The sequence below is a fragment of the Drosophila subpulchrella genome, chromosome X (genome assembly GCF_014743375.2).
Source record: "Drosophila subpulchrella strain 33 F10 #4 breed RU33 chromosome X, RU_Dsub_v1.1 Primary Assembly, whole genome shotgun sequence".
NCBI classification, from domain to species: domain Eukaryota; kingdom Metazoa; phylum Arthropoda; class Insecta; order Diptera; family Drosophilidae; genus Drosophila; species Drosophila subpulchrella.
This window is the reverse complement of record NC_050613.1, coordinates 24,709,908-24,737,197: the sequence shown is the minus strand read 5'-3', so window position 1 is coordinate 24,737,197 and position 27,290 is coordinate 24,709,908. Positions and strand designations below refer to the sequence as shown.

General features: G+C 37.6%; 1 protein-coding gene across 22 annotated transcripts in view; it reads left to right on the top strand.

The window, feature by feature from the left end:
- The window catches only part of LOC119557804 (eye-specific diacylglycerol kinase), a 135,883-nt gene that overhangs the window by 23,186 nt on the left and 85,407 nt on the right, over positions 1–27,290 (top strand). For 6 of the 22 annotated variants that reach the window (XM_037870715.1, XM_037870711.1, XM_037870710.1 and 3 more), the window contains exon 1: positions 273–836. The exons of 5 other annotated variants lie outside the window; for them this stretch is intronic. The gene's annotated coding sequence lies outside the window, so the exon portion shown is untranslated. Of the gene's footprint in view, positions 1–270; positions 837–27,290 lie in introns of those variants that run through there. 11 more of the 22 variants (XR_005220119.1, XR_005220120.1, XM_037870723.1 and 8 more) reach the window with 3 other exon arrangements.

The following is a 27,290-nucleotide window of genomic DNA, read 5'->3' as shown; positions in this document are numbered from 1 at the left end:
AGAGGAAGGGAGTGAGAGCGATACGGCTTTTTAGTCCCACTCTCTCCCTCTCTCTTTCGCTCTCTCGCTATCTCACTCTCTCGCCGGCATCGAGGGCTGCTTACAGGTGTTTATAGCACTTCGGGATCTCCCGAACCCGGCCGAAAACCCCGGCCGAGTCCTGCCATCTCGCTTTCACCGCCATTGGGGCCCCATAGCGCCCTCTCGCTCCCGGTCGCTTTATATTCCTTGCGACGCGTCGCCTTCGCATCAGTTTCATTTGAACGGTCGAAGAGGCGCGTTGTGCTAGAAAAATACCTCATATAGATAGCAGAACAGCCCCAAGCAGACCGAACATTTCAAACAAAAATACAAAACTCTCTGGAACTCAAGTTCTTCAACTCAGCATCGCATCGCATCGCATCGCATCGCAACGCATCGCCCAAAACAAAAACATCCCATACCAAAACCAAAAGTTACAAAAACATACTGAAAAAACTCACAATATACTACAAATATAAAATAACTCTTTTTTTGATTGTGCTTCTAAGTGTTGTGCTAAAACTATATTAACTTGTATAAATATATATATATATTTAAAAGTATTCAAAGATATTCAAAAGTATTTAACTTATATTTTTAAAATATCAACCTAAAAGTTAAGAAGCAAGAAACTCATAACTAAAAGTTAAAAAACCAAAGCAGACAATATTCAGAACAAGTATATTTCAAGTTTTCGTGCGTTTTTGAATCCTAACTGTTAACGTGTAAACGCACAAAAATGTGCACGAAATTTTCATTGGACTCGAACGACTGAAAAGTGCGTTCCATTGAAAAGAAAAACTGAATGCGAAACGGTAAATATGAAATTACTTATTGAAACTCATTGAACAAATTCCTAGGAAAAATTGTTGATTAATTTCGTGATTTAATGTGTGAGAGTTCTTTTTTTTTTGGTGTGTATGTGTGTGTTGCGGTTTTTAGAAAACGATTTTAAATAGTTTTCAGTGGGGAACTCCGTTGATTTCTTTTGATTTTATTTCAGAATTTTATGATCTAAATAGTTTATAGTTTTTAATGGGTGTATCGAAATCGAAAGTGATTGATTTTTACAATAGGTTTTAAAAATATACGATATGAGTGTTAAAATAAATGAGAAAATTAATTTTTAGAAATTTAAAAGGGTTATCTTCTTTAGGGAATTGTGGTTTTTTCTATGATTAGGAGATTCTCGAATTTGATATCTTGAGATCTATAAACTTTTTAAATTATTTTAAATATTATTCAAGGAATGTCAAACTTTTAACTGATAAAACTTTGGCTAGAAATATCAAAAAACCAGAAGTTTTGTAACTAATTTAGTTGAAATTCTAACAACACCATGGTAAGTTTGAAATAAGGTTAAGAACTCTATTAAAGTACCATTAAATTTGAGAAGCAAAAATTTCAAATTTCAAATAAAAAGCTTGGCATGTCCTTGTGCCTGCTATTCTTTATAAATTGAATTACCCACATTTTCATTGTCTCGCTGCTGGCGAAAAGTTGTCTGTGTGTCAATGAGATGATTCAATGAAAAATTGTCTACGATTTTCGGGGGGACAAATCCCTTTGAGAAGGCTCCTCCGAAAAAGGGGAAACAAACTCGTTACGCATACGCAGCGTATGCAATTGTATTAAACGATGCGCCATTCACAAATTCGCTAGCCACAAAGAGCGGTTTTGGGTTTAGGCCACTCCGGCAGGGGATTTGGGCCCTTGTTGGCCAGCCTCGTTAACCGAACTTGTTGCGGGATCCGCATTCGCACCCGCACTAGTATCCGCATCCGCATCCCGCATCCCCATCCACATCCGCATCCCGCATCCGCGCACGCATCCTTGGCATCCTTCGTACGTGTCCTTTTGCTAATCGCTGCGTTTAAGCAACTGCAAGCTGGAGGATGTTGCAGCGGCTGTATTGGCGCGTGACCGGCTTTCCCCACTGACATAAGAGCGCGAAATGGCGGAAAACGGTGGAAAACGGTGGAAAACGGTGGAAAACGGCGGAAAGCGGCACGGTGTGCGGTCGGCAATCTTTGATTTTCCATTTCCCCGGCAACAGGAAAACGCCAGACAACACGGCGTATACGTGGCATTCCTGTTTGCACTTCCTTACTTTTGTTGTCCTTGCGTTTGCCTACAATGGACAATCAAATATGAAAAGGAGGCTTTAATTGCATATGCAATTTAAGATTTAAACAAATAAGTTTGTAAGAAAATGCCTTAGAAACCCTTTATTTATTTTAATAAAATTTTTGGAAAATTTTAATTTAACTGACAATCAAATATGAAAAGGGGGCTTACATTGCATATGCAATTTAAGATTTAAAAAAATAAGTTTATGAGAAATTGCCCCAGAAAACCATTTATTTATTTTAATACAATTTTTGGAAAATTTTAATTTAACTGACAATCAAATATGAAAAGGAGGCTTTAATTGCATATACAATTTAAGATTAAAAAAAATAAGTTTATAAGAAATTGCCTAGATAACCCTTTATTTATTTAAAAAACCGTTTTTGAAAATTTCAATTTAACTGAAATTCCTCAATGATACGAATTTTTCAAAATAGTTTGTTAATTTTATATTTTAAGAACTATGAATTCCAAATTTGACAACTTTAAAAAATCTGGCTTATTATTAAATAAAATTTTAACGTAAAATAAGATGCTAATTTAATTTAAATAAATTTGGCAACTTAAGCTTATCAATCAGCAAATAATATATACCTCCAATCCTCGAAATATTTTTAACATTAAACGTATGAATCCATTGTATCACATTATAAATGTTTTGAAGATTTTTATATGATATTATATGTTTCTGATATAAAGAAATTGTTTCCCATTTCTCGTGCTGCACATATAAAAATGTGATGTTTCAATTGTTGAACCATTTTTTGTTCTTTGCTTCACTTCACATAAAATATTCAATTTTCATTTCTTGTCGTTTTTATTTATTTTTTTTGTACGTTTTGTGTGCCAGGGGTTCGCATATAAAATTCAATAAAAATACACATAAAAATTGAAAAAAGCGAGGGAAAAAAGTATAGAACAAATGGGAATGGTTGAAAGATGCCGCGGGCTATTTGACAGCGATGAGGAGCAAACAACACGTATGCATCGCATTTCGGTTGCAGATTGTGTTTTTCGTGGAGTGGAAACATTGGGGCTTTGCAAAAACGCTGTGTTAATTAATAGAAATAGCCATTTGCTATTCTTTTTTATTTTTTTTTTTTGGAAATCTGCATATATTATGCGTGGAACTGCAACACGCCCTCTGGCTCGGTAATTTATTCGCCTTTTTCCCTCACATTTTCACCTTCCATCAATCATGGATCAGTGTGGCAGTTAAGGTGGGGGTGCCTATGTTGATAACATGGCTTTGGAGGCATTTGGCTAAATAAATATTATGATGGAAAATATCAGAGTAGCGGCGGTAGTGTGTGCACACTCCTACACGATGGCATTTTAAGTGGAAAACAATGTTGCCGTGCGGCTCTGGATGCATTGTTATCGTGGGACACGGCTGATACGGTTCTATATGGATCCATGGGGATTTCCTCGAGTGCGGCGCTATCAATCAAAAGTTCTGCACCTAATCCCATTGCATGCGATTGCTTTGGTGCTGGGGGTTAATTTAATAGAGCCATAAAAAATGTACTTAAACAACCTTTATTTATATTGCCCATTGAAAATGTAATGATTTAAAAGTAAATTCAATTATGTATCTTTAAGATACAACAACAACAGATTACTATATTTTGTTAGTTTAGTAGAGCCATTTAAATTGTGTATTGATTGGAATCCAAATTCACTTCTGTATCTTTAAGATACAATAACAACAGACTACTCTATTTTGTTTATCAATTTACCCCCAGAATAAAATCCAACCCAAAATGTGATTAACTAGAATTTGAATACGATGCCAGTCAAAACATGGCAGCCACTTTATCCCCATTTTGTTTTCCCCCGCATCTCAAATTTAACCCATTGTTGGTTTTTTTGAGTTTGAGTTTGAGGCGGGCAAAATGGGCGTGTGTGCACAAGGTTGAAGTGTTGGCATTGCAGGTGGAAAATCAAGGGGCTTTTCGTTTGCGTTCGGGGCAAGAGTTAAGTGATTGCTGCTTCTGTGTTTTAGCCGGCTGAGCTTTTAGCCTGTCAGGGAGTTGAGTCTCCGGCCAATTCGGGTTTTTCTGTTATTTTTTTTTTGTTTATCCATTGTTGGTCTTCTGCTTTTTTGGGACAAACAGGCAGTCAGACATTTGGGGAACTGACAGTTGTCGGTGGGTAAACATTCGGTGGCCGTACTCCCCGAATTCGGCTGGCTATTTATGTTCTTGTCAAGGCGGCGGCACACATGGCGTATGCTCGATACGTATGCGCAACATTAAAGCCAAGTTATGAGCCTTTAACAGGCCATGGCAACAGCATTAATGGCAACAGCAGTAGCAGTAGCAGTAGCAACAGCAATGGCAAAAGCAACAGCCAAAGGATCGAATCGAAGTGAACGGGGCCAAAGTAACCAAGTCGCCTCGAACGTAGCAACCGTCGTCCGTAATAACTAACGTAGTTTGCCTAAGCAATTTGGCACTTGTGCGCTTTATGGCACCCACTGGTGCACCGGGCACAGTGGGCCGGAATGGCCTCGCAGCAGGCAAAAACGGCAACCCATCAATCATGCATCGCCCATCGAAGGGGGACTCGAAGTTGGTCCACCCGAGGTGCTCGCTTGCTAGGCAAACTTTGCATCACTATTTCAGTGTGCTAGACTGACCAAATAAACAACCGCTCATTAACTTAAAATCAATAAGCTGCTTGTTAGCTGTTCATAACAGTGCGTCTTTTAGATTTCGAACCATTTTTGACAAAGTTACGGCAAAAAAGTGCAAGAAAGATATCGGGTTTTCGCCATAAAACTAAGATCCTTATTTTCCACCCAAAAAAAATCAGTATTTTGGGCAAAACAAAAAAAGTAATGGTCCAAAAATGAAATGTCATACCTTGTAGAGCTCGTAATAAACATTCCAATAAAATGGCATTCACACCTAAAAAATTTTATTTTTGACCATTTTTCGCAAAAAAAGATGATACTACCCCTTGTAAAAAAAATAAAAATTTGCGAAAATTTTTAGATTTTAGAATCAGCCAGAAAATCACTGCTATCAATTGTATAGCTTGTTAGCTGTCCATAACAGTGCGTCTTTTGCATTTCTGACCATTTTTCCAATTTTTTCTGACATTTTTTCGAAGAAAAATATCGGTTTTTCGCAATAAACTAAGAAATTTTTTTCTACCCAAAAAAAATCAGTAATTTGGTCGAAACAATAAATGTAATGGTCCAAATATGGAATGTCATACCTTGTTGAACTCGTAATAAAATTCCCAATCAATTGGCATTTATACTTAAAAAATTTTATTTTTGACCAATTTTCGCAAAAAAAAGATGATGTAAAAAAAGTGAACATATTCGAAAATTTTTAATTTTTAAGAATCAGCCAGAAAATGGTTGCGATCAATTATCTAGCTTGTTAGCTGTCCAAAACAGTGCGTCTTTTAGATATCGGACCATTTTTGACCAAGTTACAGCAAAACAGGTCTAAGAAAAATATCGAATTTTGGCCAAAAAACTAAGATTCTTTTTTCTACCCCCAAAAAAATCATTATTTGGTCGAAACAATAAAAGTAATGGTTCAAAAATGGAATGTCATACCTAATATTAAAAATTAATTATTAAAAATTAATGCAGAAATGTATGAGGTCATTCAAAGTCTTCAAAGTGCACTCCAGACCTTGCACTCCCAACTCACTGTTCATCCGCTAACCAGCAGGTAGGGAAGAGACATCTACAACAGGGCCAGGAAACCCCTCAAGGAGGTAGAGTTTCGAAGGGGGAGGGAGGAGCAGTAGGAGCAGGAGGAGCAGGAGGAGGAGGAGCTATCCTGGGGAACCAGGACGACATGGCACATGTGCTTAACTGCCAACGTGGGGGTGACGTCTGATATATTTGCATGCAAAAGTGTTGTCACTGTTGTTGCCGCTCCTTCAGGCTCCTTCTGCCAATGATAAATGCAAATAGGTGCAGACATATAGGGGCTGTGGGAGAATCGAAGGATATATATTGGGGGAAGGGATGGGCGACATTACGCATACGCCATGTGTTAGATGCAGGAATGCTCGCATCTCGAAGCTCGAATCTCGAATCTCGACTGCAATCTGCAATTGATTGAGTGAATCCAGTAATCGGCGGTCTTCAAACGATTGCCAAACATTGTTAAAAGTGTAAACATTTATTTGCCATCCAACTAAATAGGCGACCAAACGAGTCCATTGGGAGAAAGGTGGTTAATTTCCCTCTCGACAGCTGTCAACGCTTTTGGTTCGGTTCGTTTTGGGTTTGCAGACAAACAAAAGCCACAAAGCACACAGAAATTTGACAAACTGCAGTGGCTAAAAGCAACTGAAAGCCACAAAAAAAAAAAACAGGGGGGGGGAAATAAAATAAAGGACCACCCTATACCCCATTTTATTGTTATTGTTATTTACACTGGAGTCATTGACACGCGCCGCGCTTTCGCCCCATCGTCGTTGTTCTTTTTGTGGTTTCTGACCCAAGAAAACGGGGGAAAATGGCTGGGAAAGTCCGAACTAATAAAGCCAACTATTCGGGGCTTTTATTCGGCCATTTGTGTGTGTTAGATGGAGCCACTGCGGTTCTAAAGGGAGCTCAGCACAAAGGGTTATTCAAGTTGATGTATAGATTTTTAATAAACTTACAAAAAGTTTGGAAGCCACAAGAACTTGGAAAAGAGGAACTTTAAAAACATTTTAATAGGGGCCTATTGAAATCTTCCATAAATGTTCTATGAAACATTTAATAAAAATATTATTTATTATATATAATATTGCTTAAAACATACCTTTAAAAATTCCTCAATAGAAAAGCAAGCCAATTTGTGCTGTAAAAATCTAAAAACTATTTTTCCTTTATTGTTACCACCGGCAACAGATTTTCACGCATGAAAATCCAAATGAAAACGGCGTAAACGAATGATAGATCGACCAACCAAGTGAAAATCAGGGGGGGAGGGGGGATATCTTTGTGCTATTCGGAAAATTCAGAAGGTAGAAGATGGAAGCAGCTGTAGCTTCAATGTGAGACTGAGACAAAACAAACGAAAATGCGAGAATATGCCCGGATTTTTGCATATTTTCATCAAAGCAATTTATATGCACATGTGTCCATGTCTTTGGCTCTTTGTCGTCGTGCATAGGGGTCTTAATTGCATGGCCATGCCCACACGTACACACCATCACACACCATCATACACACACACACACACACACACACACAGACACACACTTGACCTTTGCTCCTTTGCTCGGATGGCATGAATAATTGAAGTAGAACTGAACAACGGAGGTCAAGATAAGGACCCCGAACAGAAGCTAAGTTAATTTAACAATTTTACCCTCCTTGGAAAATCTTAAATTTGTTTCATTGGAATAGCTAACTAACTTATATTGAAGTTATACGCATTTAAATAAAATTATGTTGCTGGATTTAAAATTCAAAAGCAAATAGAAGTAATTTTTATGAAAATGTGAAAATACTAAAAAAAAAAATCCAAAAAGGATTTTGGGTTGAAACATCATAAAATACTGATTATGTTTTGGTATTTTTTAGAACATTTTTTGTGATCAAAAATACCAAGCCAAATAGCACATCGGCGGTGCTATTGTCTTGCCAACCATTGTGCGTGTCCGTGGTCCAGTTGAAGACCAAGTTCTTGTGCTCCTGGCTTAACCCTTGTTGGCCAACGCTGCGAGATCTCCTTCTAGGGGGCTTAAGCACACGACGAGACACTTGGCCACGTTGACAGCTCATAAAATTTGCATATAAACTGCTTAGCCAGATAAGACGGCCGGCTACTGTTTTCTATTTTCCGCTCCTTTCGTTTTCCGCTTCCACATCGGCTTTTCCGCTTTTCCGCTTTTCCTTGTCCGGCCTTGACCACGCCCCGCGCCGCCCCTTTTTTTTTGTCAGGCTGCAACTTTGCTAATTAGTCGTAATGCAAATGCATTTTCTACTGCAATTTACTTGAATTAGTTTAGGAAAATTTGCTGCTGCTCTCCAAATAAATTCTAGCTAACATGATTTAGTGTTTGTTAGTGCTTGAACTTCAAAGTTGGAACTTAGTATTTTTGTTTAGTTGGTATTTTTAATATGGAACATTGGAACCATCCAATTCAATTTTATTTTTAGTATTATATTTTATTTTTATTATTAAAATGCAAATGCATTTTCCACTGCTATTTACTTGAATTAGTTTAGGGAAATTTGCTGCTGCCCTCCAAATAAATTCTAGCTAACATGATTAAGTGTTCGTACTTTAAACTTCAAAGTTGGAAGTTAGTATTTTTGTTTGGTTAGTATTTTTAATATGGAACATTGGAACTATCGAATTCAATTTTTAGTCTTACTTATTATTTATTCCCTAACCTTATCAATTTTATTTACTAAAATCAGTTTGTGGTATTTAAGAAAAATTGCCTTGTAATGCTTTATGCGTATCATTCTGAGGGCCAACTTTTTGTATGAATATTCATAGTAATGCAGAGTTGCATTTTCCAACCAAACTTATTCAATATCTATCGTTGAACTTTTTTTCACTTGTTACAATTTCACTTTACTTTGCACTTGTTTATTTTTATTTCTTGCTTTTCGAAGGGGAAGCAGGAGCCACTTAAATTTCTTGGCCTGATTTCTGAGTTCATTCAAGTTGCAGATGCATCAGTCGCACTTTCCATCGGGGGAAAATCGAATTTTTTTCGACGGTTCCCAAGGACGATGGCCAGAGCTTCATAAATCTGGCCACCAGATCGTCCATAAATAGGCGAAAGCTTATTCACACTCGAGTCCCAGTTCTCCACTTAATGTCCTCACAAATTCGATTCGTTTCTGCTGCTCTTTGTGGGATTTCTTATTTCTACCAATTTCGTTTTTCCTTTTTGGCCATCTATCAAAGGGCGCTAACTGGGGGACAGCTGCGACTGCTGTGTTTACTTTTTGCAGTTGTTCTACCAGCCAGCTAACTATTACGACCGGGCTAACAGGGGGGGCGTGGCACTTGGCTTAGTGGGCGGTCTTCGTCGCATATAAAGCGAAAAAGATTTACGAGGCATTGAACTCGACCGCTTCTATTTTTCGTTGCCCCTTGTAAATATCTGTTGCAAGCTTATTTTTTATTTCGCTGCGCGTTTGCTTTTCTAATGGCAACAGTTGAGGATTTGATTTATTTTTGCCCATCAAGAAATCAGTGTTTTTTATATGATATTACCCATAAAAGTGCTCGTTGTAATGTGAGTTCATATTGTTATTATCGAGCGTATAAGTATAATTATTAAAAATAAACTTGATTGATATTGTGCTAAAAATTGTAAAGTGTAAAAATATGATTTTTTTAGATAGCTTTTTCACAGCATCTTTTTTTAATTAAAGAAAAATAATTGGGGCAAATAAAATATTATATGACTATCTATACAAGGTTTCAAAGGTCTATTCCTTTCAAAAATCAATTTAAAATCAAGTAAAACTTGTTAGGTTTCTTATAGCTATACTACATTTATTGCAATTCCGAATTGAAGCGCTTGTTTTGACCGCAGCAATCTAGAGAACATCTCCACCGCCATCAAATTGAACACTTTCAGCTTTCAGCTTTCAGCTCCCAGCTAGCTGAACCCAAATAAAATGTGTAGATACAAATTGAAACATAAAAATAAACGGCGAGCTGGGAGGGGAGAAGCATTCAATTCCCTTTTTACGGCTGTTACCCGATGCCAACTTTGCTCGCCAAATAGTTTGGCTGAACTTTGGGCATCGTACTCGGCGGAAAAAGCATGAAAATAAAAAAGGGAAAATGCGGGGAAAACCCCGGCTGAGAGACTGTGGGGCCATTGTCAATGCCAAGGCAAAAGAAATAATGACAAATGCGAGTTTTATTTTAATGTGTGTAACATTCGGGGCGTCATGCTGATCGTCATCATCGCGATGATTATGTGATGATGAGCTGCGTCCATTGACCGCATTTCGAGTCTGGCAAAACATTGCCCATACGACATGTTGCATGGCCGGCAAAAAAATATGCAAATTATGATTATGAGCACTTGGCGGGCTCTCAATGAAAATTTATAGATGCCTCAATGGGCATCAATTTGCACATATACATTCGTGTGTAGATAGATGTGGCAAACTTCTGGCCTGATTTATGCTTGTTTAATGCCTTTTTTGTTGGTCTTTATCTGCTCTTTGGGAAATTGAAAATGCTGCACTGAAAAGTTGCAAGGTTGCAAGTGCCGGGGGCAACTTTTCCTAATTAAAAGACTCCAAGTTGACAAAGTGCATCTGTGTTGGCCATATTTATCTTGCAGGAAACTTTGATTGGCCTGGGATCGAGTGTGGGGGGCTTACATATCGTTAAAAATTAATATCTTGCTGGGAACGAAATGAAAACTGTTATTTGCTTACCCATGCTGAAGTCATTTGAAGTTGCCTTAATAAATCATTGGGTGCATCTAAACACTCAAGAAAAATAGAGAGTCAAGACTTAAGACTGGTTGTATTAGAGAGTTTAGAATTGGATATTGTGGTTATATTTTTAAACCATTTAATTCCAATTAAATACTTTGTAAAGTATTAGAACTATTGTAACAATACCTGCTTTTCTATGACTATTTATTTCGGCTTAGGAAAATAATATCCTTAGAAACGTAGTTTATATACCTTTAAAACATCAATAGATAAGACTTTTGATGAGACATTTTTAAAAATTAAAATCCATTGAAATCACAGCTGAACTAGCAATCTGCTGACCCTTTGACCGTTTGACCTTTTCCATTTGGACAGTTTGTAATCGCTTTGCCGACCACCGGCTACATGCACATAGTTAAATTGTTTTAATGACGCCTGGGGTCTATTAAATGGCCGAAATGCCCATGTGTGTTAAAACGGACATTAATTATCGCGGCTGTGAGCGGGGAAATTGCAGTGAGATTTGTGAGAACTTGTTGCCTTTAATCTTCGCACGCCCAATAAATTGGCATGAAAATTGCCCCGGTTTTTTTTCCTCTTTTCTCAGCGAGAATCGTTCGCCGAAAGGCAAAATCTGAAAAGCCGTAAATGTGAAAAACGCTTCAGTGACAAAAATCCAATTAAATATTAGGCAAACACAAATTTTCGTCTGCAATTGATTAATATATCAAAAATATTTTCGTACTCGGGGCAGGTACATATTACAAAATAAACGACAATTCTGTCTTGGAGAAATATCTATATTGCACAAATGAGATTCGAAAATAAAACAAGCAGGGAAAATGTGGAAATTCTGGTCGCAAAAACCGCCGCCAGGTGTTTGAAATGGTGACGTGATTAGATCCGAGAGATACAAAACAAAGATAGATAAACACGAAATGCGAAACAGTTTGTACGATCCCATAATATGGCTCTCAAAAGATCACATCCGAGGGGAACGAAGATGTTTATTTTTAGGCAAAACAATGCAGACAGATCGCTTCGATTGCGGCTAGATGATGGATGATGGATGGATTGGTGGATGGGTGGATGGGTGGATGGTTGGGGGAACCGCCTGCCAAGACGATGATGAAAATGGGGAAAATTGGAAAAATAATGGGGGGGGGGAAATCGCAGTGAGGGCGGCGGAAAATCTGTGACGTCTGGTGAGCGGCATTAATTGTTATTGGATCAATAATACGGAATAACAAAATCGCATTGCGGGAATGTTTTCATTCGGTGGGAACAAATTGCGGATTTATGGCCAAATCGAAATAGAAAATCAAACCTGAGCAATTATTTCCCCAAAAATATAGTTGCTCTACTCTGAAAATATCACTAATTTTATTATTATTTATTTTTTACACAACATATTTGATTTTATTATAGAATAAAAATTCGTTAGCACTGAGAATATCAATTAATAACATCTGAGAAATAAATTTAGCCCTCAATTGCCCATAAAAAAATGATAAATTATATAGCATTGCGGGGAATTTTCTTTCGGATCGAAAGAAATCGCTGAATAATTGCCAAATCGCGCAAGCAGAAATATTTTCCCCCCAAGATGTATTGTAATTGGGGCTTTCAAAATACACACAATATGTGCAGAATAATATTTATAATTTATTTTCCGCTTGCCCTCCCCATTGATTTGTCAATATTTATCAAGCATTTTGCCATACGAATGCATTGCCCCAAAAATATATCCCAGTTTACCTGAGATAAATTGAAAAGCTAATCCCTGTCATCAGCAAAAACGGGTAAACAAAAGAAAATCTAGTCCAATTAGCTGGCAATCTCGGGGAGTGTTTATTATTATTATTTAAAGTGTCGTGTCTCATTGTTGGCTGCTCAAACAGAGGGAAAGTTGCCATTTGGCATTGCCCCCGGCAAATAGAATTAGGAGCCAAGACAGGGCTTACAGTATATAGACTGTGCCCCGAGTTTCCCAGACTCATTGTTGCCCCCCTTGTTTTGTTTTCCATCTGCAGCAGACGGGGAAAAAGGGGAAAGTATGGCGATGGAAAAGGCATTGAAAGCCACGAGCTTACTTGTTAATCACAACATCCAAAGCCAAACAGACAAAGTGCAATAACTGCAAATGGGGTAGAGGATGGCCTGAAATGCCACACTGGAAACAAAGCTGGTTGCAAAAAATATTTTAAAAATGTTGGTCAGATCTACTACATATTTGTTTCGAGATTGATAGATGTTTATCATTTCCCTTTTTAAAATATTTACTGATTATGTAACTTGATCTTCATATCCGTCGACCTTTGATTATTATTTAAGGAACCACAATGTTTTTTTTCCAGTGCCATAGTTCGATTGATTGTTGGCCAGGGGGGGAGCACAACAACGCTTGTTACAAATATTTGCATCATCAATTTTGCTGCGTCGTCAATAAACAGAAAAGCACGACCATAGATGAGCGAGAAAGTTGGAAAGCAGAAGAAGAAGACGCAGAAGGGGGCGCAGTGAAAGGCGGGGGGCGTGGCCGAGACGGCGTTGACGATGAAGCTAAAAATAACAAAGTGCAACACTTGAGCCGCAAATATGACAGCCAGGATAACAGCGGCGACAGCCGCCTCGGTGGCAAGGATAAGGATAAGGATAACGCCGAGCAGGGCCAAGAGCAACAATAATCCTATACGAATACCCATATACTATATACGGCGGTTTGGAGAATGGCGCTAAGTTGACGCTGACGAATGCGACATCGCCAAAAGTGAACCGCAAATACTTCGGAATGCATTAGGGTTGCCACGCACTCTAATGGCGGAATTCAAAGGGCCTTCTGCTGGCGACAGGGTTGTCGTGCTTAGTAGTGAAGCTTTTGACAGTTCTGTGATCTTCGTTTTACCTAATCATTTTTATGGTTTACATAGGTTACATTAAAGAAATAACAGAGCCTGCTCTAGGGTTGCCATGTTAGTGTATGAAGCACCCTGCATCTTAAAAGCATTTTTTATCAAGCGCTTCACAGTTCTGTTGTATTCGTTTTACCTAATCATTTTTATGGTTTACATAAATTACATTAAAGAAATAACAGAGCATATCTAGGGTTGCCATGTTAGTATATGAAGCAACCTGCATTTTATAAGCATTTTTTATCAAGCGTTTGACAGTTCTGTAATCTTCGATTTACCTAATCATTTTAAAGGTTTACATAAATTACTTTAAAGAAATAACAGAGCATGCTCTAGGGTTGCCATGTTGGTGTATGAAGCACCCTACATTTTATAAGCCTTAATCGTATGAATATTAAATTATCTACATGTTTAAGCATATTTCTGCAATGCTCTTGGCCACACTTCTCGCAGCATCCTAATTTCTTTGAGCTTTCCACTTTTCCGCGTGACCATCCTAATTATCCTTCCGTCGCTTAGCACCCACACAGAGCTCTCACATTTATCTTTGACTGCAAAAATGTCAACTTGTGCGAATTATTCGCCCGAGGATGCCGCTGCCTTGGGGCGATTTGCACCGCCAGCCTTGGCCAGATCTTCTTGGTCAGCATTTAGTGAAAATGGAGAGTGGGGAAATGGAAAATGGAAAATGGAAAATGGGAAATGCAGCGACCATATTCCCGTGTCATTAAAAAGTTGCTGACTTGATGATGCCGCATGTTGCCTTGGCGCGACTAATTAAAAGCTTGCGGTTTGAGTGCGTTTCGGGTGCGTTTTTTATCGCCTCAATATCCAACCCCCCCCCTCCCCACTGTTTGTTGTTGTTGTTTGGGCGTAATGTTCGGTGTGTTAATTAAATTAAAAATATATAGAATGCAAACAAGCCCGGCCGTTCCCTTGCCGCCCACTGTAAATAACAAATTAAAATGACATTACTTGGGGCTACCGAGCGTATGGAGTTGGGCGGCGTAATTAATTTTTAATGAATATGTATTGAAAATGCATTGAAAGCTCGATTCCCCCGAAGTGCCTGCCGGCTTTATGTTATGTTAATTATTTTCCTGCTGCTTTTTTTCACGTTAGTTAGCTGTTGGCCGTTGCCTGTGCGTTTTAAAATCCCCTGCCTGTTGGCCTAAAAGTAGGCAGCACCCTGAGTGCCAGCGCTTTCGAGAGTGTTGCACTTGAGAGCCGAAAGGCGGCGGCACACGGGAGCCAGAAAGCCGAGCATTTGTCGAGCGATGCCCTTTATAGGGTTTTTGGGAAACATATGTGGACCTTTTGCAGAAAGCCTTGAAATTCTAACAAAACTTGAAGATTTACGTTTTTAAAACCGGGTTTGTCCTTCGAAATTGCAAATATAAATATTGAAGATAACTAATTTGGTATTTTATGAACTGTAAAAATACGAAAATACTAAATTATATTTTAAACTTTTATGGAAAGTCCAATTTAGATTATCTAAACTTGATAAAACCAGTTAAAGAAATTATTTGTATTGTTTTACGATTTTAAAAAGCTTAAGCCTTAGAATGAGGAATGGAACTGTTCGTAAGGTTCTTTCAATTTTTCAAATCTTTAAAAGTATTGAAGATAACTTAATTTGGTATTTTATTAACTGTAAAATAGGAAAATATTAAAAAATATTGTTTTAACTTTTATGGGAAATCAGATAAGGATGATCTAAACTTGATAAAACTAGTTAAAGAAATTCATCTGATCAGTTTATATTTGTATTGTTATACGATTTAAAAAAAGTTGAACCCTTAGAATGAGGGATACAACTTTTCGTAAGGTTCTTTCAATTCTTAAAATCTTTAAAAATAGTGATGATAACTTAATTTGGTATTTTATGAACTGTAAAACTAGTTAAAGCAATTCATTTGATTAGTTTTTATTTTTACTGTTTTATGATTTAAAAAAAGTTTTAGCCTTAGAATGAGGAATGGAACTTTTCGTAAGGTTCTTACAATTTTTAAAGTCTTATAAAAAATATGTGAAAAAGGGTATTCAAGCCACAGAATAATGAATGGTGCATTTTACCCGCTGTTCTATCTGTTTTCAAAAATTCTAAAAAATATCTGAGAAAGGGCATTCACGATTTCACTTGTCCCCTGAGTTTTTGCGAACCCTCTTTAGCCGCTGTTGTTGCCTCCATTCAAATGCGTTGTTGCTACCATTTTGTTTGCACTGTTCTTGGCATTGTTTTCCTTTGGCCGGATTGTAGTTGCCACTGCGTGGAGAAGGGGAGCTATGGCCATGGCTATATGGCTATGTGGCTATATGGCTGATGCCTGGCATTATGGGTCGGCTCAGAGACTGAGCTCTGCGGGTCTCAGCTGAGAGTAGCTTGCCATTGCGTGGCACCAGCCAGCATTTGCAAGTCAAATGAAATTATTTATTTTGCATGCCAGGAGGGGGGGAATGGGGTGTATGTCTGAATCCTGGGGTGGACTTTCTCCGCCCGCTTTGACGAGGGAAGCCCAGGGAGCACACCGAAAAGTGAATAAAAATAAAAGGAAAATAATGTTATACAACATGCATTTATTATAAATATTTAAGCAATATTCTGGCTACTTCAGAGTGTCTGCCAAAAGGGGACGAGACTCTAAAATTGAAATGGAAATTCTTGGCTAATTAGTGAACATTGGAGAGAGAGTGAGAGAGCTTTTCCTGCACATTTGCCTGCATTTAGTAAATGTGTGTGAGCCTTGGCATTTCCGTTAGACGTTTTCCATTTCCGTTTGCACAGATTCTTTAATTTTCCTCTTCATTTAATTACACAAGAAAGGAAGAGTTATGAAATGGGGTGAGTGAAGTAGTGGAAGAAATTATCTTGGCAGCAAATGAAAATTAATACTTTTGAATAGAGGCTTTTATGGGTGGCAGGTGAAGAAAATACCATTGAATGATTTAAGTTTAAAGCAGCCCAACCTTAAATATCAAATGAAATAAAATTAGAAACTTGAGAAATACGAAAAGGGGTTGAAGTCCCTTCCCTCATTTGACTGAATTTTCCGAGTGCCTCGCTTTTTCCCCAACGGAATTTTCGACTGTAATGCCTGCTAAGCATCCACATAAATTTAAGAACAAATCTGTGCCCACCGACAGCTTTTGGCCATCAAGAACCGATTACTTTCCAGGAACCGCTTGCAAAGCGTTAACCGAAAACAAAATCCGGCCAGCACACACACAGACGCACTCACACCTAACACACACACACACACACACACACACACACACACACGCATCTGAAGAGAGGATGAAATCCCTTCAGCTGAGAAGTATGCAACATTTGGGTTTTATTTTTCATTATTTCTGTGCTGTCCGCCATGTTGCTTATTTAATAATTCACACAGCTGGCAGCGGAAAAGGGATGTCTACACAGTGAGAAAATAATAGATAATTAACAAAAATTTAAGAAAAAATTAAGCATTATGTTAATTGGTATCTTATCGATACCAGAGTATTGAAAATATTCATATTTAAAGTCATAACATTGCTATAAAAATGTTTTATATATTTCAGAACCAGAAAGTATAGTTAAAAATTAATTTAAAAATTCATAACTTAACTATTAAAATTCTTGTATATTCTAGAACCAGAAATTAACAATCTTGAGCTTTGCTTTTCGCCCTCTGCAAAATATGAGGTAGCAAGGCTTACGTGTGTTTATGCTTGATTATAACGTTTATGGCGATTACTCATACGCCCCGTGTGCCACGAGCCACTGACAATGATGATGGGGCGACACTCGAGTCAAAAACGTTGCTAATTAAGTGTTAAATCATGCCGAAAATATGCCCATTCAGCTGCCAGCTCATGTGTGTTTTGTTGGCTGTACTCCTACCTATAAATATATATATATATATATACCATATAGGCAAGAAGGTGTAAGTGCGTTCCATCCGCTTTGACAGCCACGCCCCAAAGAGCACGCACTCGTTTTGCACAAATGAACGCAAATTCACAGACACATGCCTTCGCATCACTTCGCCTCACCGGAAATTCGCCAACTCATGTCCTTCACCTTTTGGCTAAGGAACTTTTTGCCCCGAAATGGGCAAAAAAGGGGTCAGGATGCGCGAATGCGAATCCCCAAGTGATTTGTGCGTGGGTCCCTGGTTAGGTCCATAAATCATTTCTAATAGAATGCTTGCCATTAAGCCGAACATATTTTTCGAGTCTAGTTTACATACAGTCAATTTGACGCGATGAAACGTAGATAACTAAATGGTCTTCATTTTTGTACAAGGGTTAGGATCTACATATAAAAAAAAAGGTTATCAAGGACTTAAGAAAAATGTACCATATAATGATAGAATGAGAGAAGCATTTTATAGGGTTTTTATTTCCTTTATTTCTTATTTACTGAGTACATAGTTTATTTCAGCATTACGATTTAAAACAATAAGGTTTATCAGGGAGATAATAGAAGAACACATTTTTTAGGGGTGTTTAAATGCTCTTCTATTTTCCTTTTATTAAGTACATAGTTATATTTCCCACTTACCGAGAGTATTTTACTTTACTTTCCTTACTTACTTTCTCTTCCAGTTTTTAGCCAGCCAAAGGGTGGCGAAATATTCTGACCATTAAAGCCACTTAAATGTACTTTGGTAAAATAACTTCTAGTGTCCCCCATTTTTTTTCTACACACTTTTATGGGCAATTTGAAACACGTTTCACGTGCTCAGTCTTCAAGGGGCACAAAACAACGAGGCAGAATAATGTGTTGCCTACTTTTTCGGGGGCTTCCCCTCATTAACCTCTGCGCTGGGCTCCACATAATAATATGGGATGTTGTGCGTACTTAAGTGAAATCTCCTTAATATGTTAACAACTCATTGGGGGATTTCTTGTGGCTCGACCTCAGACAATTGGCCCACTGTGATGGACGCTTTTTGGCCACATCATTTTTGCCAGGGAATTGCCAAAAAGATGCTCGCAAAAACTATGACCAAAAGTCTAAGATTTTTGCCTTGTCACTTTCTGCTCGGCTTGCTGAATTATTTATGGAGATGAAGGTGAAGATTCCAAAGCAAACGAAAAACGAGCAAAAAAAAATAATGCAAAATAAAATAACAAGCTGGCAAAAACAAAAGACAATTTCGCCTGCTGTGTCAAGTGGCAAAAATCTGCGCTGTAATGTGCCTACATATATAATTTTCTATTTGTGCGTATGTCTGTGCTCACATTTCGCCGGAAATTTTCCTTCTCGCTTCCTTTTTCCCGGGCACTTAATGCTCCAATGAATTTTGCGTAAGCATTTTCGCTCTACTATGATCGAGGGGTATTATGAATATGTTGTGATGGATGAGCCAATGTCAAGTATTAAAAGGAAAATAGAGTAGTTCTTAATTAGAGATGTAGGATATTCACCAAGGCTTGTGGTTAACACAAGTATTATTTATTACAATTCTGATGCATTAATTTTTGCTGAAAGTTTAATGGATTGGAAATATTTTTATGCTTCAAAAGGGAACTCATATCTTTATAATTAATTTAATAATATTAGGGGTGTTTATAATGCTTGGCTTCTTAAAAAAAAGAAAGATAACTTTATGGATAAGCTGTTTAAAAAAAATATCAAATTAAAATCCTTTTTATAATTATATTGAATGTTCGATTGATTGTATATTTTTTTTGTAGATCAAAAGGGAACTTATTTCTTTCTAATTAATTTAATAATATTAGGGTTGTTTATAATGTTTGGCTTCTTAAAAAAAAGGAGATGTCTTTATGGATATTATAATATTTTTTACAAGCTAACAATAATTCTTAGCTGCTCAAAAGAAACTATCAAATTAAAATCCTTTTTATAATTATTTTGAATATTGATTGTATACTTTTATTGTAGATCAAACAGGAACTTATCTCCTTATAAATAATTTTAAAGTGAAATTTCCAGGTTTGTTCAAATAGTTAGGTTTTTTTAAGCCTTTATAAATGTTAAAATAATTTTTATAAATTGAAAATAATTGTTAGCTGCTTAACTGAAGTATTAAAGTCTAGGTGAGTGTAGTAGAACTGTTTGGTTTTTCGAGCCTTGCTGATTTCACCTTTATCTCCGACTTTTTTTTATTTATAAAAATATATATATCCCGAGTAGGCGCCCTAAACTATGCAGCACTGCAAATGAAATAAAAGTGGGCGGCCCAGACAGCCGAAGGGGCGTGGCAGGTTTACTGGAGGAAACGGACCGAGACCGAACGGAGACTTTATTAAAATTTTCGGTAGTCGTTTGTCTGTGTCTTGTTGTCTGCCGTTGAGCCGAGCCAAGTTGAGTTTATTAAAAGCCCTAAAGTACGCTACACTCTTTGCTTTCGGCTTTGATTTGATGTTAATGCAAATGGCCCCGCCCCCCCATTTCGCTTGGCAGCCTCAAATTGCCGCACTGTTTAATTTTTAATGAAGCAACCAAAACAGATTTACTGCCAAGGCAGCGGAAGGCACTGATGCCTCCTATTCCCATCCAGATTTCCCATCTCATTGCCATTTCCCTACCCCATCATCATTATCGTAAGGGCGGGGGGAAAATGAGCAAAGGGAAACGCTTACAACCAGCTGATGTCTGATTAATCATCAATGATTGAAAATGGGATCTCTGTGGCAGAGTGAGCACACAAGAAGCACTCGGCGCCTTCCGGAAATCTGGGGCACGTTTCTGATTATTTCCAAACCATCAGCCCCGCATCCAAACTTCTCACTTCCTCTACTCCGATGGAGCACACACACGTGTCAAGTGCCTGGGATTCCCCCAAAACCCGAAAGCCCCCCGTTTTTAGCTGGAATTTCAAGCCCCCAATTTAGGGGAGGGGGTCAGAAAGCGCATTCAGCCGTGGCAAATACCCCAAGGTAAGGCCCTCAACCGTTTTCGGTTAGGGTGCAATTGCGGAAAACACTTGCAATTAATGCTTTGCAGCATTCGCAAGTCCTTCGCTTTTTGGCCGGCAATTAGTTGCGACTTAGCCGACACTTGAATTTTCAGTTGGCTCTGACTTGAGTGGAAACTGTGCTGCGTAGATTTTGTAATCCATTGCAAGAGGCTTGAGAATTATTTGGGGCTCCTCTGTAAACCGAAAGAGATTGCTATTCTGAGAATTCGGTTATCTGCGGTGTAGTCTTATTTTTAAAAATAAATGTAGCAATATAAATATGTGGATAGTAAGAGAATATTTTATAGGACGTATTAAGTAAGTCACTGATACAATATTTGTACAACTACAGAGAAATTGATACATTTTATAGATATATATTTTATTTTAGGTGCTTAAAAGAATGCAGTATTTTCAGGAAGACGTCTATCCTTTATTCACTGCATACTTTTAGGCACCAGAAAATTACGTTAAAAAGAGATTTCAAAACATTTTCAACAGAATATTTTTTTAAATATGTAAATTAAATCAGCCGAGAACGTAGTTTATTTTATAACACCCAACTTATTCAACTTTTTCCATTGTACCCGAAGCCAAAGTCCTGGATCGACCAATTAGGAAAGTTGCTTAGCTCTAAAAATATTCAAACACGTGTTCCTGATAAATTAAGTGGACTCTCTCTGTGGCTTGAGCCATCATTTATTCAGAAGTAACTCTACTCGCCCCCCCCCCTACCTGTGGGCAAAATGTGAGGAAATGGGCCAAGATGAAGATGAATGCAGTCCGTGGGTTTTCCATGGCAATCCCGGTCTCATATATCAAGGCGGGTTGGGTTCCCTGTCTTCAGGTGAACGCACGGGCTAAGAAGTCACGTTTCGATCGAATATATGACGCCGCCAGAAAGTTGAAAACTCATTTTAACCATCGCTCTTCATCTTTTCGCACCCCCAACTCCAGGGAGTTGAAAGACAGGAAGGGGAAAAGGGTTTTCATTCTCGCCATTTTACCCAGTTTCAATGGAAATTCCCAATGTGATGCCCGTGAACGTGGTGGCTTAAATTGTTCGCCGAAAGTTTGTCGTTAACACCGAAGTTACTACCGGTAGTCAAACGCATATCTCGGTAATGCTCAGATGAATGCCAAATTTGATTTTCATCTGGCCACCAAAGTGGAAGTTGCCCAGCAAAATGGCTTAGAGAAATTTTAAAGGCTTGGGGCTATTAATTTGATGTGAAATTTAAAAGGTGTGGAAGCGAGTAGGATTTAAATATGTTTTGGTGCATTCAATTTGGATTTTAAATGGGATTTTATGTCCTTTTTAAAGAGCCAGTAGTTAAGGGTGTGCTTTAAAAAGGGTTAAGTTGGTTTTTCAAAGTCCTAGGCCTTAAAAGTATGCAACACTATATTTTCTTTTTTTATTGCATACTTTTAAGCATCTTTTAAAGTGATTTCAAAACGCTGCCGATTTTTGTTTGATTTTAAATTCTCAACGAATTGGAGGGGGATATTTAATCCAGAGAAAAGCTTAGTTACCAGCACCATTTTTCGATTAAGGCGTTCGATGTCTACTAATTGAGTGAGTTGAAAGTTCATCTGCTCAGAGTTCATTTGCCGCCGAAGGACTCGGTTGAAAGGGGTCAAGAGTGACATGTTGAGGCGGCGTGAGGAGTCCGTTGTCCATTCTGACCCGATAAGCGTTTTCCAGAGGAGCATTTGTCTTGGGTTTTCTGCTCAGCTGCTCCCTGGGACTCCTCGAAAGGTCTGCTGGCATCCTCGCAAGTTGACAGACAGTTTAAAGTTTTAGTTTCATTGTTATTCGTGTCTGCTCCGTTTTTCTGCCCGAGCAAAGAGGGCCATGAAAAATACATAACGATGGTATAAGGGACACTACCAAATATTCAAAAAGCTTTCTTACTCGGCATCGTTCTTCTGTTTTTATTTGGGGGCTAAATACATAGCCATGGAGTAAGGGACTTTGTTACTTCAGTTCATCCTTCAGTTTTTATTTCGGGTCTAAGATCACGTTAGGTGTTTTGTCTTTCTGTTTACGGCTTTTAAATGAGAGCAGCTGAAAAACTCTTTGAATGCCCTGTGTGTGTGGCCTTAAATGCCGACAAATTCCCCAGCTAACATAGGTTGGCCAAACTTCCCGGGCAAACTCTCGCAAGTTCAAGGTAAATAAAAAGTACTTTAATGCGCTGCCAAGCACCCTTGAACAACGCCAAAAGTTACATTTATAAGGGAGTATCCTATGTTCCACACACTCGACGAGAGTTTTTACAATTTGTTTGTTTTTTGGCCCTGTCTTTTTGCTAATGGTTTCATGCTAAAATGGTAAAGTGGGATGATGGAGTGCACCAAATTGCAAAAGATCCGCGGGCAAAATGTTAGCACTGAGGCAAAATGGGGCTAGGTTTTAACAATTGAATGGAAAATTATTTAAACTTTATAATGATTTAGTATTATTACTTAATATATCATTTTAAATATCTTGTTTTAATGACCTGTTATAAAAATCTTATAGCAAAATCTTATTAGCAAGAAAAATACCTTAAATTAAAATCTAGTTTAAATTGAAGTGTTAGCTCCATTTCTAAACAGTTTTTAAGCTTTAAAAACATGTAAGGACTGTACAAAAGTGGTTTTTCCAGAAGGCTTTTCTAGAAAATTGCTTGGGATTTCCCCATTTTCCGCTCGGTGCCGGAATCCATGACGTTGTAAGCTCGTGTTGTGTGCATAAAAATGCTACCACTTTGTCTTATTCCTCGCAATTTAGAAGTCATTCACTTTAGTTTGCCACTGCCTCAGTTTGCGGGCGAGTCAAATGAGCAACGAACTCGCACGGAGGCAATCAATGCCAGAAACGAGGATTTCTAGGAGGAAATCCTGGGTGGGTGAAAGTGGGGAAAGTACAGCGGTTCGTTGTCTATTTTATTGTATTTTAATTTATGTTATTTACGCCAACCGCAGTCGCTGAACTTCCATCGCTTGTCTGGCGGTCGCCCCGTCTCTTTCGCCCCCAGCCATGCCGTCTCTTTCTCACCCCGTGTTGCCGTCTCTTTCGCTTGTTTTGTCTGCAACGCATCACGGATGCCGTTAGTGTCACCCACCAAAGGGATTTGTACTTTAATTCCTTTCGCTAATACCAAATGCTGCCTGCCACCCACATCTGTTGTGCTTTTTCCCCATTGTCACCAAAAAAGAAGTAGGATGTGTGTAAAAGTCAGGTAGCTTGATCTTGAAGTATGTGAGTCTTATGAATTATGAAATAAAGCAGGTGAGCAACCGGTATTTCACTCTAGTTACATGTTGCAACTAATTTACTAATGGTATTCCATTGTAATATAAATATACTGAACTTATAAGCAATATTTAGGCATACAAAAAATGATATAGGTGAAGTTAGGAACTTTAAAGGAAATTTTAAGGGATATATTATCTGAAAGTTCGGATGTTAAAGCACAGTTTCCTTTTAAGTTAGTTTGGAATATTGATTTATTTAGTGATGATATAAAATTTAATTTTCTTGCTTATACTCCTTGGCATGTCCTGAATTCAGTGCAAAGCACTCCTTTTCTCGGCCGAAGGAAATAAAACGCATCTCAAATATCTGAAAAGAGCTTATTTGGTTCATCCTCATTGTTTGCGTGTGTGTGTGTGGGTGATGTTTGAGCCTGTATTTGTGTAAATGTGGCTGTGTGTGTGTTGCTGAGTGAGTGTGTGTTTTTCGTCCCTTATTTGCTTTAACTAGGACCCTTCTGGATGCATTGTCGCCTCGTGCACAATCACATCTGACTTGGTTCCCTTCGTTTTCCTTGCTTTTTTTGGATAACAACTGTGGCCGACATAATAGTGTTTAGATAATATATTATGCAAAGTAATAAGCTAAAGGTTTTCACTTGCTTTGAATTTGCTTTAAAAATAAAAGGTCTATTAAAAAGATTTTACAATAGTTGATAGCTTAAATCGTTTTAAAAAACTATTCAATCTTGTATAAATCGTAAAATATCATCACTTTAAGGAAAATTTATTTTTTGGCCAATTTTCGCATTTTTTGTATTTTTGCGAAAAATACCAAAAAATAAAAATTTCCTGGTTTGAGTGTCAGTGGATTGGAATTTAAATTACAAGCTCAACGAGGTATGACATTCCTCGATCTGACGTTTACTTTCTTTGTAGCAGCCAAAAAACTGAATCTTTAGGGCGAAAAAATGGGATTCCGATTTTAGTCAAAAATACTATTTTTCTTTCCAGTTTTTCAATCGTAGTTTGGTCAAATCAAGGCGTACAGCCAAAAGACCGACTGTTTTGAGCAGCTGACAACCTATGCTAACAATCCCCATCACTTTCCGGGAAATTTATTTTTTGACCGATTTTTCCATTTTTTGTAAGGGGTTACATAATCTATTTTTGCGAAAAATGGCAAAAATAAAAAAATTTAGGTTTAAATGCCAGTGGATTGGAATTCAAATTACGAGCTCAACGAGGTATGACATTCCTCGATCTGACGTTTACTTTCTTTGTAGCAGTCAAAAAACTGAACTTTTAGGGCTAAGAATGGGATTCCGATTTTAGTCAAAAATACTATTTTTCTTTCTAGTTTTTCAATCGTAGTTTGGTCAAATCAAGGCGTACAGCTAAAAGACCGACTGTTTTGAGCAGCTGACAACCCATGCTAACAATCCCCATCACTTTCCGGGAAATTTATTTTTTGACCGATTTTTTCATTTTTTGTAAGGGGTTACATCATCTATTTTGGCGAAAAATGGCAAAAATAAAGAATTTCCAGGTTTGAATGCCAATGGATTGGAATTTAAATTTCGAGCTCAACGAGGTATGACATTCCTCTATCTGACGTTTATTTTCTTTGTAGCCGCCAAAAAACTGAATTTTTAGGGCTAAAAATGGGATTCCGGTCTTAGTCAAAAATACTATTTTTCTTTCCAGTTTTTCAATCGTAGTTTGGTCAAATCAAGGCGTACAGCTAAAAGACCGACTGTTTTGAGCAGCTGACAACCTATGCTAATAATCCCAACCACTTTCCGGGAAATTTATTTTTTGACCGATTTTTCAATTTTTTTTAAGGGGTTACATCATCTATTTTTGCGAAAAATGGCAAAAATAAAGAATTTCCAGGTTTGAATGCCGATGAATTGCAATTTAAATTACGAGCTCAACGAGGTATGACATTCCTCGATCTGACGTTTATTTTCTTTGTAGCAGCCAAAAAACTGAATCTTTAGGGCGAAAAAATGGGATTCCGATTTTAGTCAAAAATACGATTTTTCTTTCCAGTTTTTCAATCGCAGTTTTGTCAAATAAAGGCGTACAGCTAAAAGACCGACTGTTTTGATCAGCTGACAACCCATGCTAACAGTCCCTATCACTTTCCGGGAAATTTATTTTTTGACCGATTTTTCCATTTTTTGTAAGGGGTTACATCATCTATTTTTGCGAAAAATGGCAAAAATTAAAAATTTCTAGGTTTGAATGCCAATGGATTGGAAATTAAACTACAAATCCAACGAGGTATGGCATTTCTCATTTGGACATTTATTTATAATATAGCATCCAAAAAACTAATTTTTTAAGGCGTAAAAATGGGATTCAGGTTTTAGTCAAAAATACTCTTTTAACTTTCTCAATAAAATTTTAAAAGTACATAAACATAGATAACAATAAATTTATAAAATCTATTTTAAAGAAATGTTTTTTTGTCAATTTTAATAAATTGGTTTTAAAAATGGAAACCTACAAATTGTTAAAATGCTGTATTGAATTTATACATCATGCAAAACCTAATGCTTGCTATTTCATTGACCGCAGCTGTCTTCCGGTCGCTTTCGCCCCACTTTCGCCCTTTTTCTCCTCTCGATGGCTGTAGAAAAATGAAGGAAAGTTGAAGGGGTGGCAGTGGCAGTCAGCTGCTGTTCAAACTTTTGCCAGCACTTTTGTTTTCATTCAATGTCCTGGCCAGACAGCAGCCCAACATTTTCCACAATTTCCATTTCAAAGCGAAACTTGCCGCCAGCCAGTTTTCTATTCCATGGCCCCCAAAAAACTCAAGCCCGTACCATTTTTTGGATCCTGTTCTGGATCGAAACCCGTCGAGGCCCTCAACAATTGTGCACGAAAATAGACGACAAATAAGTTTCACGATGAAATTTAAAATTCTATCAATTTTTAGCCAACTGCAGCTAGATGGCCGTGATTGTGATTTATGGTTGCCAAGTTTCAGTTAAGTTTATTTTGCTCTCGCCGCTGCAAGTTTAACAAGTTTCCCAGTGTGCATGGCCACATTTTCCCACTTTGTTTTTCTTGTTAAATTTCATTTTGCGCAACAAGTTAGCAGCCCATTTTGCATGTTTCTTATTGTACTACAAGCCAGAGTTGTTGCAGATTTTCCAGTGAGTTATGGCGAGTTTATCCTTTAGGCTGCTTGCTCTTTAATTCAATTGGAATTTTTAAATATATTTAAAATTCCAACAGAAAACCCTTAATCTGGTTTACATTTCTTATATTGCAAATAGTAAAATTGCATTGGACAAAAAAGCAATAAAGATTACTTTTTTGAACAAGTCTTTGAAGGATCTAAGTATCTTCTAAATGTAATATTTGAATTGCATCTTTACTTTCTCCTGCTGTACATGGAAAAGCCCATTGTGGACAAAACTTGAAAAGATCCTATTAAATTCGCTTTGAAATAATTGGTAGCTCAATTTCTAGTAGTCAAGAAAATATGTGCAAGTTCATGGCAAATAAACCGGTAGTTTTTCAAACAGACAAGATCTGAAAGAACTTTCGCTCATTGAAGTAGCTTTTGAAAATAATTGGCAGCCGAGTTTGAGTTCTTGAATGGTAAAGAGTTGTGTGTGTAAAGGAATAATAGTTGGAATTTCTTAGAATGTACGGCTAGAG